This window comes from Ursus americanus, chromosome 4 (genome assembly GCF_024610735.1).
Source record: "Ursus americanus isolate L20-20 chromosome 4, mUrsAme1.1.p, whole genome shotgun sequence".
In the NCBI taxonomy this organism is placed as follows: domain Eukaryota; kingdom Metazoa; phylum Chordata; class Mammalia; order Carnivora; family Ursidae; genus Ursus; species Ursus americanus.
This window is the reverse complement of record NC_142130.1, coordinates 24,537,138-24,550,051: the sequence shown is the minus strand read 5'-3', so window position 1 is coordinate 24,550,051 and position 12,914 is coordinate 24,537,138. Positions and strand designations below refer to the sequence as shown.

The following is a 12,914-nucleotide window of genomic DNA, read 5'->3' as shown; positions in this document are numbered from 1 at the left end:
AAAAATATAACCTCGACTCAGCATACCACATAGACTCACTGTACAACTCAAACTAGTGCAGATACTAAAATACTGTATGGAAGTAGGGTATCACCCAGAAGTGTCTTTGTATTATAAATGTATGCCGTACAAGCTCATAACATGATAAACCACCATCGGGTCCACGTGCACACATTCATAAACATGGCTTGGCTACATTAACACGAGTATTTTCACTTCCAACATCACTCTTCTTCCCTTCCCCTTGCAAAAAACACAGAACGTGCGGTCACTCAGATTTTCCTAGAGAAAAACAACAAGGCTTTCCCAGAGTCATCACACTCTTAAGGTAGATAGAGCTTGGCTCCAACGTGGGGACTTAGAAATGCTGCTCAGGGTGTGACCAAGCCTGGGAGATGGGGTGGTTGAAGGCTTAAACACCTTTCTACCAATGGCACACAGAACATATCCTGTAGAGACACCACTTAGAGTTTCACAGTGAAAGCCTTCTCTACCCCACCCAACTTCCAAGAGCTATATGTCCATGGTAACGACTATTTGGTTTCATCCTGCTTTGAGTATGAAACACAGAAATACTGGGGGGATTAGAAGAGGCATAAAGCTGAAAGAAGGACTTCTTGGGTGCACAGCTGCTAAGTGGAGAAAAAAAAAAAGAAGAAGACCATCAGTTTGTTTCTTTTGCTGGTCAAGGTCCCTGTCAACAAACCTGATTTAAAAACTTCCCTGAAAATTCTGTGGCTAACTGACCAACGGTGAGTGTCACTCACAGACCCCAGAGATGAGGGCGCTCATCTGACCATCCAGCACCCTAATTCATCAGGAAAGAAACAAGAAGAAGAAGAATATGGAGGCCCTGAGATGGGGTAGGGGGCGAGGGGTGGAGAACCATGAGGACACAATGTGTGAGTGGCAAAGCAGAGCCTTCAACCCTGTTGGCCAGCATCCACATCTTCTGCTGTTTCTCTTTATGTGACCCCGTTTTTTAATGCTAAATTAAAAATTACCCACTGACTCACCCAGCCAGACAAAACTATTGATACGCAGGTTGCAAAGTTAAAGGAAAAGGGTAAAAAACAGATCAACTCTGTGGCAAATGCCGTTTAATCCAAACTCAGTTCTACTAGCCAAAGATAAATTATTGTTCCAGTTGGTATTTCTCAGCCACACACTCTCCACGGCCAGTAAAATCCAGTGGTCCTGCCAAGGGGACTGGAAGGCCCCTAAGCCGAGGCTCCCCCTTCCCTGAGCCTTGCCAACGCTCAGGAATCTGGTCCTCCTTTTGCAGAAGAAGATCCCAGTGGCTCCAGTCTTTGCAACAAATTACACTTCCATGCAAGGAAAGCACCTGTTCCTCCTAGATGTCACCACAAATTCCCAGGACACAAAGGCTACGTGGTGTAGGAGTGGGGTGTCCGGCTTTGCAGTCAGACAAATCCGAGTTCAAAGCCTGCGCATGCCGTGTGACACGGTGCAGGTCACGCGCGGAGTTCTGCTTTAACCTGTGAGATGAAGAAATGATGAAAATCGTACGTCATGGGGCTGCTGGGAGATCAGAGACGGCACTAGCAAACTGCCTCACGCCTGGCACAGGGCAGCTAGGACTTAAAATAAAAACAAAGATACAATCTGCCTCTCCTTCCTGGTCCAGATCGTTCCCCTTCCCTTGTAAGGATAACACAGACACGTGGCTCTTCCCCCCTCCTTCCCTGCTGTCAGGGGTACCACTGCTCACTCTCCGCCCGCTGAGCACCAGGTCCCGTGGGCCCCCATCCCTCACCCAGTCAAGTTCTAGGTTGTTTCACACACTGGCGCTCTTGCCCATGTTCTCCCTCTATCCTCAAATGTTCTTTACCATACTCATACTCATCTCACAAAACCCAACCCCACACCACGGACCCCAGGAAGCCTTTCCAGTCATTCCCTCCTCTGCGTTTTGTGTGCACATGAATGCCTGCACCAAGGGTGTGAAAGGTACTGCACGCCAGTGCAAGGCTGGTCCTTCCCGGTACACAGAGATATGGTCACACACGTTGCTTAAATATTGGAGTCTTTCTTTGTCTGCTGTTAAGAAGTTTCTGTTTCAAGGCCCCTCGGTGTGCCCCAGTTTTCCCAATCCCTCCCTTAACAGCCCCGAACCTCTCCACAATCCGGTAACAAAAAGGTTCCCCTGGTGGCCCTTCAGTACATGGTATTCTATACATTTAAATATCACCCCCACCTACATGTATAACTTACCCCCTAAACTAAATGCTGATTTGCATACTCGGTGGCACAGGACAGATATTAACTACGAGGTAGGATGTTCCTTCAGCGCCAGAAGCACATGGAACACTTGGCACAGGGCAAGCCTGGAGCAAACAGTGAAGTATTCACAATGTCTCCTATGCCTCTCCCTCCTCAGCCATGGCCCAGCACATAGTGGGCCTTCAACAAGCTCTTGCTGTCCATGTGCCCGACTGCCCTACTATGCGTCAGATTGGACCCCATCTGACTCCCATCTCCCACAGACACCCAGTCCACCTCCCTGGCCCAGCTGCTATCCTCCCATCCCTCTCCCTCTCCTCCACTGGCACAACCTTGAGGCCAGCTCTCCACTGCACATTTCCAGTGGCCCCAATGCCGACAAACCCAACCCAAACTTGCCTGAGACTGGCCTGGGGTCCTCATTCTTGGACTAAGGAAGTGACCAAAAGAAACATGTTCCCGCAAGGCACACGTAAGAAGTCGTCCATTGAAAAGTTACCCAAAACTGTTAAAAACATTCCTTTATTTTTATAACCTATTGAGGTTTAAAAAATGGTTGCACATCACAGTGATTCACTTTCTCTTCCCTCATCACCCGGTGTGGTAGGAAGGACAGGGTCTCCTCGGTATTAATGATGGGGAGGTGACTTCTCCAAGAAAACACAGTGGGTTCAGAGCATGGCCAGCGCTAAAGTCTATAACCTCAAGCATCTCCATCCAGAGCTGCTCGGTTTCCTTGGGCCAGCCGAGCTCAGTGACACACGATCTTCTTGTGCAAGGACGTGTGGGACTAGGATGCAGCTCTGTCACCTGCTGTCTGTCCCCCAATGCTGCTTTGTTCTCCCGCACAGCCCCTTTCAATCTCTGACAGCAGGGATTTGTTTACTTGTCTGTTGTCTGTCTCACCTCCTCGACTGCAAGCAGGATGAGGCCTTGGACTGTGCCCGTCGCCTGTCCCCTTCAGCAGAGCACACTTGGACCATGAAAAGAAAAGGGAATTTGAAGCCAGACCCAAAAGTGACTCCCTGAACCACCAGTCACCAGTGATCTAACCATGGACAAATAACTCCATCTCTCCCAGCCTCAGTCTCTTCTTCCTTAACATCGAAATGATGACCCTACTCCCAGGTATTCGGGAGTAGTTTAAAAAAGAGCTCCATACATGATAAGCAGTCAACACATACCTGCTTCTGTCTTTCTGTACCAGTCACCAGCTGTGCTTCCTTTGCCCCCTCCCTACCCCCACATAGCTCCTTCTCCTATCAATCACTGCAGCACTAGGTCCCTACCTCAACGTGGCAGCCCCCTCCCACAGACCCTTTGAAGGCAGGTGTCCACAAGGGGGACCCAGGCAGAATTCACAGCTGGAGCTAACCACATTTTCACGTCTGCCAAGCTCTGACCTATTTCCCAGCCAGACCAAAGCAGGTGACACTGGTAATGATTCAGCAAGGACTTGCTTGTTTTTTTTCAAGTCATCTTGGACATGGGACATAACCCAGAATCGTGGACGCGTGGAGCTCAGAGCTGCAGGGTCTACGACGCCAAGGCCTCCGAGTCCAACTCTGTTATGCTATAGATGAAGAATCTGTGTTCTAGAGAATGGAAGTATCTGAGCCAAGAACAAACCCCCAAGTTCTCCCCATGATCAAAAACAACAGCATACCTCCAACTGTACCCCAACAAAGGGCCCTGGCTGGCCTACCACTTTCCCTCATCTCAGGAACGATTCCTTACGTCTCAGAGTTTAAATTCTTCCTGATTCCGTTCCAGGCAAATGTATTCTCTCTGTGATTAAATATTCTGCATCTTTCTACACGATGGAGAATTTCTCTGATTTCCAGCCCCATGAAGTACAGTTCATACACCTAGAAATAAAACTGCAAATGTTTTAAATTATAAGAGACTGTATAAGAAAAACCAACAGGCTAGAAGTGAGAAAGTATGGAGACAAGACTTGGTTCTGCCACTAACTACTTACATGACCTGAAGTGAGTCCTTCTCCCCTCTGGATCCCCTTTTTCTTCTATTAAATTGGGACTATTGAACCAGGTCCTCTCCAGGCTGTGATAGTCCAGATCTATGTGTCTCATCATCAGCTTCAGTACAATGTCATCACCGACTACCCAAAACAATTAGACTTCATGTTGATTCAGAGGTGGTACTTCTCTCCTGCTTCCTACTGCTCCTTTCCCCCACAAAAATGTTTCTTAATACAAAATGTTAAGTGGTCCCCCACTAGACTCCAACAAGAGTATAATCACGAGACTACGTCCATAAAGATGATGCCAGATTTCCCAGTTTTCTCTCCCTACTAAGCACTTGTAAAAGAAATTAATGAAAAAAGCCTAACACATTAAAATGTTCATAACAGTGTTATTTATAAGCAGAAATTGGTAATGATCCATATCCAAAAATATGTAAATGGCTAAAATTAAAAATAGCACAACTAATCAATGGACTATGAGTGGCCACTAAAACACAAGAATTATAAAATAATCTGGAAATGTTAATGAATATTCAGTGGGAAAAAGAAGAGCAAACAAAACTGCCTCGTAAGAATATGTATAAGAAAATACTGGTGGATAATACTTTAATAATATATCTGCTTTGGAATAATAATGATGATGACTAATAGCTAATAGCATGACTCAGGAGTCCTCCATGAGAGCCTGGAAATACTTAGAGCTACGATAAAGGTAGGAGATTTAAATAGAAGAAGGCAATCAGAAACTCCAGAACAAAACAAAAGACGGCATGAGAAATCATAACCAAATTTAGAGAAACCAGCCCAATATAAAAGAAAAAGTTAATGAACTCCAAAAAGAAACACAGAAGAGACTCCAAGCAGGCAAGAGAATTAGAAAGACAGAAGATATATGGGCTATGGCAGAAAATACTTAATTTTCTTCTTTCAACCAAAAAAACACAACCTCAGACTCCAAGAATATTAAAGGAGGAGGAAAGGCAAGAAGCTCACTGTACAAATAAAACAAAAACCTGGGACTATTTTAAACAAATAGAGGAGGGATTGGAGAATGTGCTAGCTTGTGATGCTAAGGGAAAGTTCAGTCCCCTGTGAGTGGCTTGAAGGTGGTGACCTCAGAACCCTAGAAAAGGAAATGAAACCACAGCACATGACTTAGCCCCGGATTGAGCAATAGTTACCTAGAAATCATAATGTAAATGTTGTTGATTGCTTTCAGCTTTTGAAATCAACCCACAGACACAGCAGAGAAGACTCACTTATGGTTACAAAACCATGCACAAGTGCATTTTACATGATCAATTATAAAGGCTGAAGAGGCAAATGTCACATAAAAATAAGTGACAAATTATGAATAGAAGTGAGACAGGAAAGGTGGAGAGAAGACCCAGCATCTCCAGCTTTCAAAATGGCGGGTGAAGAGGTACTGTCCAAAGTTGATACAGCAAGAAATGGAGATTTACACACATTATGTAAACTTACAAAGGAAATGAACAAAGAGAGTAAATCAGTGATGTAACTGTCAACAATTGGGAAGGGGGGGGCAAAGTACCTGTGGGGCATAAATGAGCTTGTCCCTGCCTATCATAAAGGTCAGCAGGCATATATAAAACTAATTACTCAAAAACTAAAGATATAAGCACATTGTTTACAGATATGACAATAACCACGAGAAGAATTAAAAACAAAAAATGGTTATATGTGGGGAATGACACCACAGTGGGAAGAAATAGGACAAGAAATTCTTGTTCTTGTATAAATGCTTTTTTGTATTATTTCACTTTATTTTTACTATGAACATTTATTTGAGATCTTTTATTTATTTATTTATTTATTTTTTTTTGACCAAGTGGGATTTATTCCTGGGCTCAGGGGTGGTTCAACATCCACAAATCAATCAACCTGATACACCACATTAATAAAACAAAGGATAAGAACCATATGATCCTCTCAATAGATACAGAAAAAGCATTTGGCAAGAAATAATTTAATTTTTAATAATGGCTACATTTAACAACCAGTTTGCAAAATTCCAGAAAATTTAACAAATGACATTCATGAGCCAATAAGATGATTCCAGCTTAGCACTCAACGAAATAAAGCTCAATGCTGAACAATCAAGGAGTAACATGGAATCATCAGGCAAAGTCAGGTTTGAGGCAGTATTACAAATGTCAGTTTGCTATCTGTGAATGTGTGTGTTTATGCACGTGTTTTTTTGCTGGGGGCAGGGTAAATTCTTAAAACATAAAGATTCTTACCAAATTAGTCTTATGCTGTTCTCTGGCTACTTTGTAATCTTTTAAAATAAAAAAAATTAAAAATAAAAATTAGGGGGCACCTGAGTGGCTCAGTCGGTTAAGCATCCAACCTTTGATTTCAGCTCAGGTCATGATCTCAGGGTCATGGGATTAAGCCCTACGTTGGGCTCCGCTCCACGCTGGGCAGGGAACCTGTTTAAGATTCTCTCTCTCTCCCTCTGCCCACCCCCACTCCATCTCATATGCACTCTCACTCAAAAAAAAAAAGGAAAAAGGAAAAAAATTACAGCCATTAAAAAATAAAATCTTACTATTTGCAATGACGTGGATGGGACTAGAGGGCATTATGCTAATTGAAATAAGTCAATCACAGAAAGACAATTATCATATGATCTTACTCCTACGTGGAATTTAAGAAACAAAACAGATGATCATAGGCGAAGGGAGGAAAAAATAAAACAAGATGAAATCAGAGAGGGAGACAAACCATGAGAGACTCTTAATCGTAGGAAACAAACTGAAGGTTGCTGGAGGGGAGGTATGTGGGGGGATGGGGTAACGGGGTGATGGGCATGGATGTAATGAGCACTGGGTGTTATATAAGACTGATAAATCACTGACCTCTATCTCTGAAACTAATATTACACTATATGTTAATTAACTGAATTTAAAATATTTTATAAAAAAAATACTTCAAAGGAAAATGGAAGAGCTGCAATAGCGTGACCCTGAGGTCACAAAGCCAAACGCGAGGCAACTTTCTTGGGAAAACCGTTATAAAATGCCCCTCTTGCGGACATCGCTGAGTGCACCGCGAGGCCCCCTTTTAAGGCCACTCTGCCTCTCTTCCCATTTTCCTCAGGATCCTTAATTCTCCCTTAACATTCTCCTAGAAAATTCTGAACAGATAATGCCCCTCACCTCTCTGTGCTGGCTTCGAAATAAAAAGCAGCCCCTAATGCAAACTTGAAAATATAAAGAATCCCTGAGGAAATCCCAAAGTCAACAGACAGCTCAAGCGGCTCGGTCCTGTGGCCTAGAAGCGCCCCAGGGCCTGGAGGTGGGAGCTATAATTAGCTGCTTCTGGGCAGACAAGGACTCCTGTTCCCTGGAAAGGAGGTAATTAAAGGAGGCAGATTTAGGCCTGAGGTGGTAAGTCTCAAGGAACTGTGGCTCCGGGCAATCCCAACCTGCACCCTGAATGAGGAAAGAGGAACCCGCAGGCCTCACGCGCCATTCCTAAACCAATTTCTTCTTCTCCTCTCCGATTCTAAAGCCCGGGCACGCCAGCCATCGGCCCGATCATTTCTTTTTCTCAGTCACCTGAGGGCCATTTACTGGGCACCCAGCACTGTGTGCCAGGCATGGTGCAGGAGGGCAGAGACGAATCACACGGAAACCCTGACCTCGGGGAGCCGACGGGGGAGGTGTGCATAAACAGAACTCCCAGCGCCCAGCACTGGATGAGAAATGAGCCACATCGCAAGAGGAGGACGGAAGCAGGCCACTGTCCGCTGGGATGCCCAGGGAGGGCGTCCTAGAAAGCACGCAGAGCTTCGATCTGAACACATGGAAATAAGGACATGTAAAGGAAAGGAGAAATTTCTAGAAAGCAGAAATTCCATGAGCAAAGGCATGAAGTCAGCAAACTGAGGGGCTTATGGGAGGACAGGAGAGCTACCCACTGCAGACGGCACAGGGACAGGTAAAGAAGATTCATGTTCATGACCCACTCACTGGGTGCCCCCCACAGGCCAGCGCGGACACCTGACAGACATTCTCTCCAATCCCTGCAACACCCTACAGGGAAAGAATCTTCTCCCCCTACGATACGGATGAAGAATCCGGAGCTCAGGGGAGGAGAAACAACTTGCCCAAGGTCACAGAGTTGTAAAGTCACAGAGCACAAACTCAAAACCAGGTCTCCTGGGCTCTAAAACCCAAACCATTCCTCCGCGTGCCACCAAAGGAGTAGATAAAAAATGGGTCTCTGCCAACAGGGCTGAGGAGATGGTCCAGTGAGCGTCTGCAAACACTTCCCAGAGCTCAGAGCAACACTGTCACGGACTTCTGAAATGTCATCCCGCACCCATGCCCATGCTTAGTGACTCGTTCCCATAATGTCCGACACTGTCGCGGCCACCACTGCAGCATTTAGAGCCTTTCCAAACCTGGGCACTGGGGCCGCATCCGGCTCCCAGGGCTTCACACACCACGGGGTCCCTGCTTCGGTAAGTAGGAAAAGATCACACAGCACAACCTACCAACACCCACAGGTCTGAGCCCCGCTGCCACAAGCCTGGAGTCAGCAGTTCCAGCCTCAAGCCCGGCGTCTCCCGTGTCAGCCTCCATTCACCGGAGGTCCTCCCTGCACAGCCAGGCTTCTCAGTGAGCCGCCCGAGAGAGACAGCAGCTCTGCCTGACACGACTCTCCGAACACGGCACGGGGCAGTCTGCCCTCTGGAGCTCTACATATCCATCCTGCATATCCATCAAAACCTTTCCCCATAAATTCCTTGTACACACATGTGCACACACTCCTGGCCCTTTCTTTAGACCTCATGAAATCTGCACCAAGGCTGGTACTGAAATTAGCTGCTTAAATATAGCCGTGCAGGGCATGCTTGGCCCATGTTTCTAAATGTACTACATATTAGCAAGTGCAGCGCCTGGCTATCGGCTACCCAGATACTCCCATGAGATTTTTCCGTGAATTCTTCAAAACTTCCAGCCTAGGAATTTAAAGGGACTTTCCAGGCATTCTCTCATTCATTCCTAATGGTCTTATCCTACAGAAGAGGGAAGGAGTAACTTACATACAGGATGAGCACGTGAAGACAGAGGGACGTCCTTCACTCATGCATCTGGCAAAAATGCACTGAGCAATTAGCTGGCGTAGGCACCATGCTGTGTGAACTGCCTGGATACAGAGCTGAAAACACATGGAAACTAACAGGCGGGCACAGACAAGCAAATTATTAAACAAGCGTTGGCCAGGGCTAAAACCATGCCATCCACCCCTGGTCTCCAGCCTCCACACCAGCAGCAATGCACACTTCCCATTAAGTCAGCATTCCTGGGCTGTTGAAACAGAATGCTGGAACATACTGGTCAGTTCCCTCAGCACTTCTCCCAGCTGGAAGTGGTGGAACATAAAGTAAGTACCGGATAGGTTAATAATACACAGTGGAATCTATTTCATGCTGAAGGAGGAGAAAAGAAGAGAGAGATAAATTGGAACTTTTTTGAAGGACTTCCTCTTTTTTGAAGTCCCTCCTCTTCGTCAGTGTCCAATCACTAGAAGGGGACCAAAGTCCTGGGAATTCCCTAGCTCTTCCTGGCTCGACACACCAAGCTACTGAATCTGGATCCATCAGCTTTGTTAAGATCAAGGAGAGCAAAGAGGTACACGACCCTTCCACACCTCAAGTGCACTGAGATAAGCAAGTGCGGTCCACAGCCCCCTCTTCCTGGTCGGCCCCTACCTGACCTCTTCGTCCAGCTCACTGTGGCTCATCCTTAGTTGGAGGCTGGCTCTGTCCCCTCCAGCCACAGTGGCCACACAGCAAACGCTTACTCAATTAAAGAAAGCAGCCCTGCTTTCTCTCCAACAGCCTACAAAAAATTGGCTTAGCAGCTCCTATGAACTTCAGGAAGAAGCCCAGGTGACTCACTCTGCAATCCCTTTATCATCTGAGGCACTCCACACTCGGGCCCCACCTGCCTTCCCTGCTCATAGAACCCTCCCCTTCTTCTAAGCTCCTCGGGCACAGTCTTGTCCTCTGTCCCCCACAAGGTCTGGTGTCAGTCCACATGGGAGTATGTCCTCCCACCCCTACCGGACAAGGAGCTCCCTATGGGCAGGTCCTCATGCCCAGGACACCCCCCGGAGCTGAAGTCACAGCACACTGCAGACCCTCAGTAAACACCATGGCTCTGGTGGCTAGAAGCAGGCCATACGAAAGCAAAAGCTCCAGCACCCGCCCAATGCCCAGTCTATACACTTCCATCTAATATACTTTGTATTGCTTTATGACTGGATCCTCCAATTAGATTCACAACATGTTGGCCAGTTGAATCCCCAACTGACCGTCTCCTACCAAAAGGTACACAATCTCTCCTTAAACACCTCCACCTGCCAGAAATGTCTGACCACCTGATGCAGTCCACCTCACTTTCTGATACCTCCTTCTGTGCGTCCTTAAATATTGAGTTCAATCTAACTCCATGGGGTTTTTGGTGAAATCCCTGGGAGTGGCCGGTGAGGGGGAATCAACACAGAGCCAACTAAGGAAGCAGTGTCACAGGACAAATAAGACCGTGGACTTTGAAATCAAGCAGAACTGGGTTCACACCCCAGCCGGCTACTTGCAAGAAGGTGTCCGACCTCCCAGGCCTCTGCTGGCTGTTAAAGGCCTAGCAGAAACATAATGCGGGCAGAGTACCTGGCCCAGGGAGCACTCGATACCTGGCAGCCCTCTTGGTAACTAGGCTATTCCTGCTTCCCATTCCAGCTGCCACCTAATCAGAGTGCTAATCACACCCCTGGCCTCTCTACGACGTCTGTACACCCTTCCATAGCATGTCTTTGCAAAGCCTCGGCCAACAGCCCATTCTATTTGCCTCTGGCCGGCATAACTGGAAGCAAGGGCTGACCAGGCTTCACCAGCTTCTACTTCCTGCCCAGTGCTGCAGGCTGGCAAGCAGCACCGGGTCCCGGGAAGTGTGTCCGCAGGTAATACACACAGCATCCTGCCCTGGTTTTGTACTACAATCCAGGTGACCCTCTTCGAGCCTCATTTTGCTCGTCCATGCAACAGGATACCGGCCTACACTTGGTTCTTCACCAGGGACGCCCGACAGAAACGCTTAGGGAATTTTGTCTGAGTACTCATGTCCAGGCCTGCATCTCAGAGATTCTGATTCAGGACCAGGATGGGAGCAGGCCATCTATCGATTTTTTAAATTCCCCGGCTGATTCTGAAGGTTAAGAATCAGCAGCCTAGGGGTGCCCGGGTGGCTCAGTTGGTTAAGTGCGTGACTCCTGATTTTGGATTGGGTCATGATCTCAGGATCCTGAGATCGAGCCCCACATTGGGCTGCGCACTCAGCGGGGAGTCTTCTTGAGATTCTCTCACTCCCTCTCCCTCTGCCTCCCCCACTGCACTCACACATGCTCTTTCTCTCTCTCTCTCTAAAATAATAAACAAATCTTAAAAAAAAAAAAAAAATCAGCGGCCTTAAAGATCCCCACATCTTCAGCTGAGACCATCAAGCTCATCCCTTGGAGAATACGTGTAAAGAACTTGGCACAGGGCCTGGCACACAACAGGTACTAATTAAATATTTGTTCCTTCTACCATCACAGCCATCTCCAGCCAAAAGCAATGGCAGCCACATGGGTTCCACTAGGCAAGATGGCAGCCAGTGCCACATCTGAAACTACCTGTACTAGCCCACCAGGCCAGCTCCTGACTTAGTGAATACCCAAAGCCCATTCCCAGGAGGTTCCTACCAAGGAAAACGACGGGGAGGGGACGCCTATAAATACATATATGCCCAAAAGAGCAGAGGTGAACTCTGGAGTTCTGCTCCTCAAAACCCAACATGCATACACATCACTTGAGGAACTTAAGATGCAGGGTCTGGGGTGACTGAGATTCCTCATTTTTAACAATTCCCAGATAATGCTGATGGTACCAGCACAAGAAACAAATGTGACCAGCAATGTCCTGACCACAGGCATTTGGAAGGAGTAAACTTGCACAGACATATACTGAGCGACTACCTAAGTCCCACTCAGGCACCGTACAGGGCTGGAAAGAAAGAGATAGAGAAAATGTGAAAAACAGAATTTCAGCAAATATTCACAATAAAACATGTTTTGAATTCCATACCAGAGGCATGGGCATTCCAGCAAGAAACCATGAATACTATTCGGGAAGCACAAAACAGAAAACCATGAGGAACTGTAAGAAGGCAGTTAGTTACCTTATGGAGGAAAGCAATTCCCAAACAGTATGTCCAGCAGAGTCCCACTTTGTGGAGGCTAAAACCAGGTTGGCAAACTATGTGCGTGACCTACTCGTCAGAAATGGTTTTTATATATTTTTAGAAGTTTTATTTAAAAAGAAGAAGGAGAATATGTGACAGAGACCGTATGAGGCCAACGAGCCTAAAATATTTACAATCCGGACCTTCACAGAAATTGTTTGCCGATCTCCGGGCTAGAAAGGGAGAGGCACACGTGCAATTATACACCAAATTTCACATTGGTTTCTACAAGTAGCTACAGGTGGTTTTGATTTTCTTCTTTGTGCTTTCCCGTATGTTCCTAATTTTCTTCAGTGACTATAAGTTATTATGAAATTGAGGGTGAAAAAAGTTCATGCCCTTTGAGCGAGCAATTTCATGTCCTACTA

The 12,914-nt window shown here is 46.5% G+C and overlaps 1 protein-coding gene across 21 annotated transcripts in view; it reads right to left on the bottom strand.

The window, feature by feature from the left end:
* LPP (LIM domain containing preferred translocation partner in lipoma) overlaps window positions 1–12,914 on the bottom strand; it is a 639,448-nt gene that overhangs the window by 601,890 nt on the left and 24,644 nt on the right. For 2 of the 21 annotated variants that reach the window (XM_087861499.1, XM_087861497.1), the window contains exon 1: window positions 8,757–9,269. The exons of 17 other annotated variants lie outside the window; for them this stretch is intronic. The gene's annotated coding sequence lies outside the window, so the exon portion shown is untranslated. Of the gene's footprint in view, window positions 1–8,756; window positions 9,270–9,308; window positions 11,679–12,914 lie in introns of those variants that run through there. 2 more of the 21 variants (XM_087861495.1, XM_087861498.1) reach the window with 2 other exon arrangements.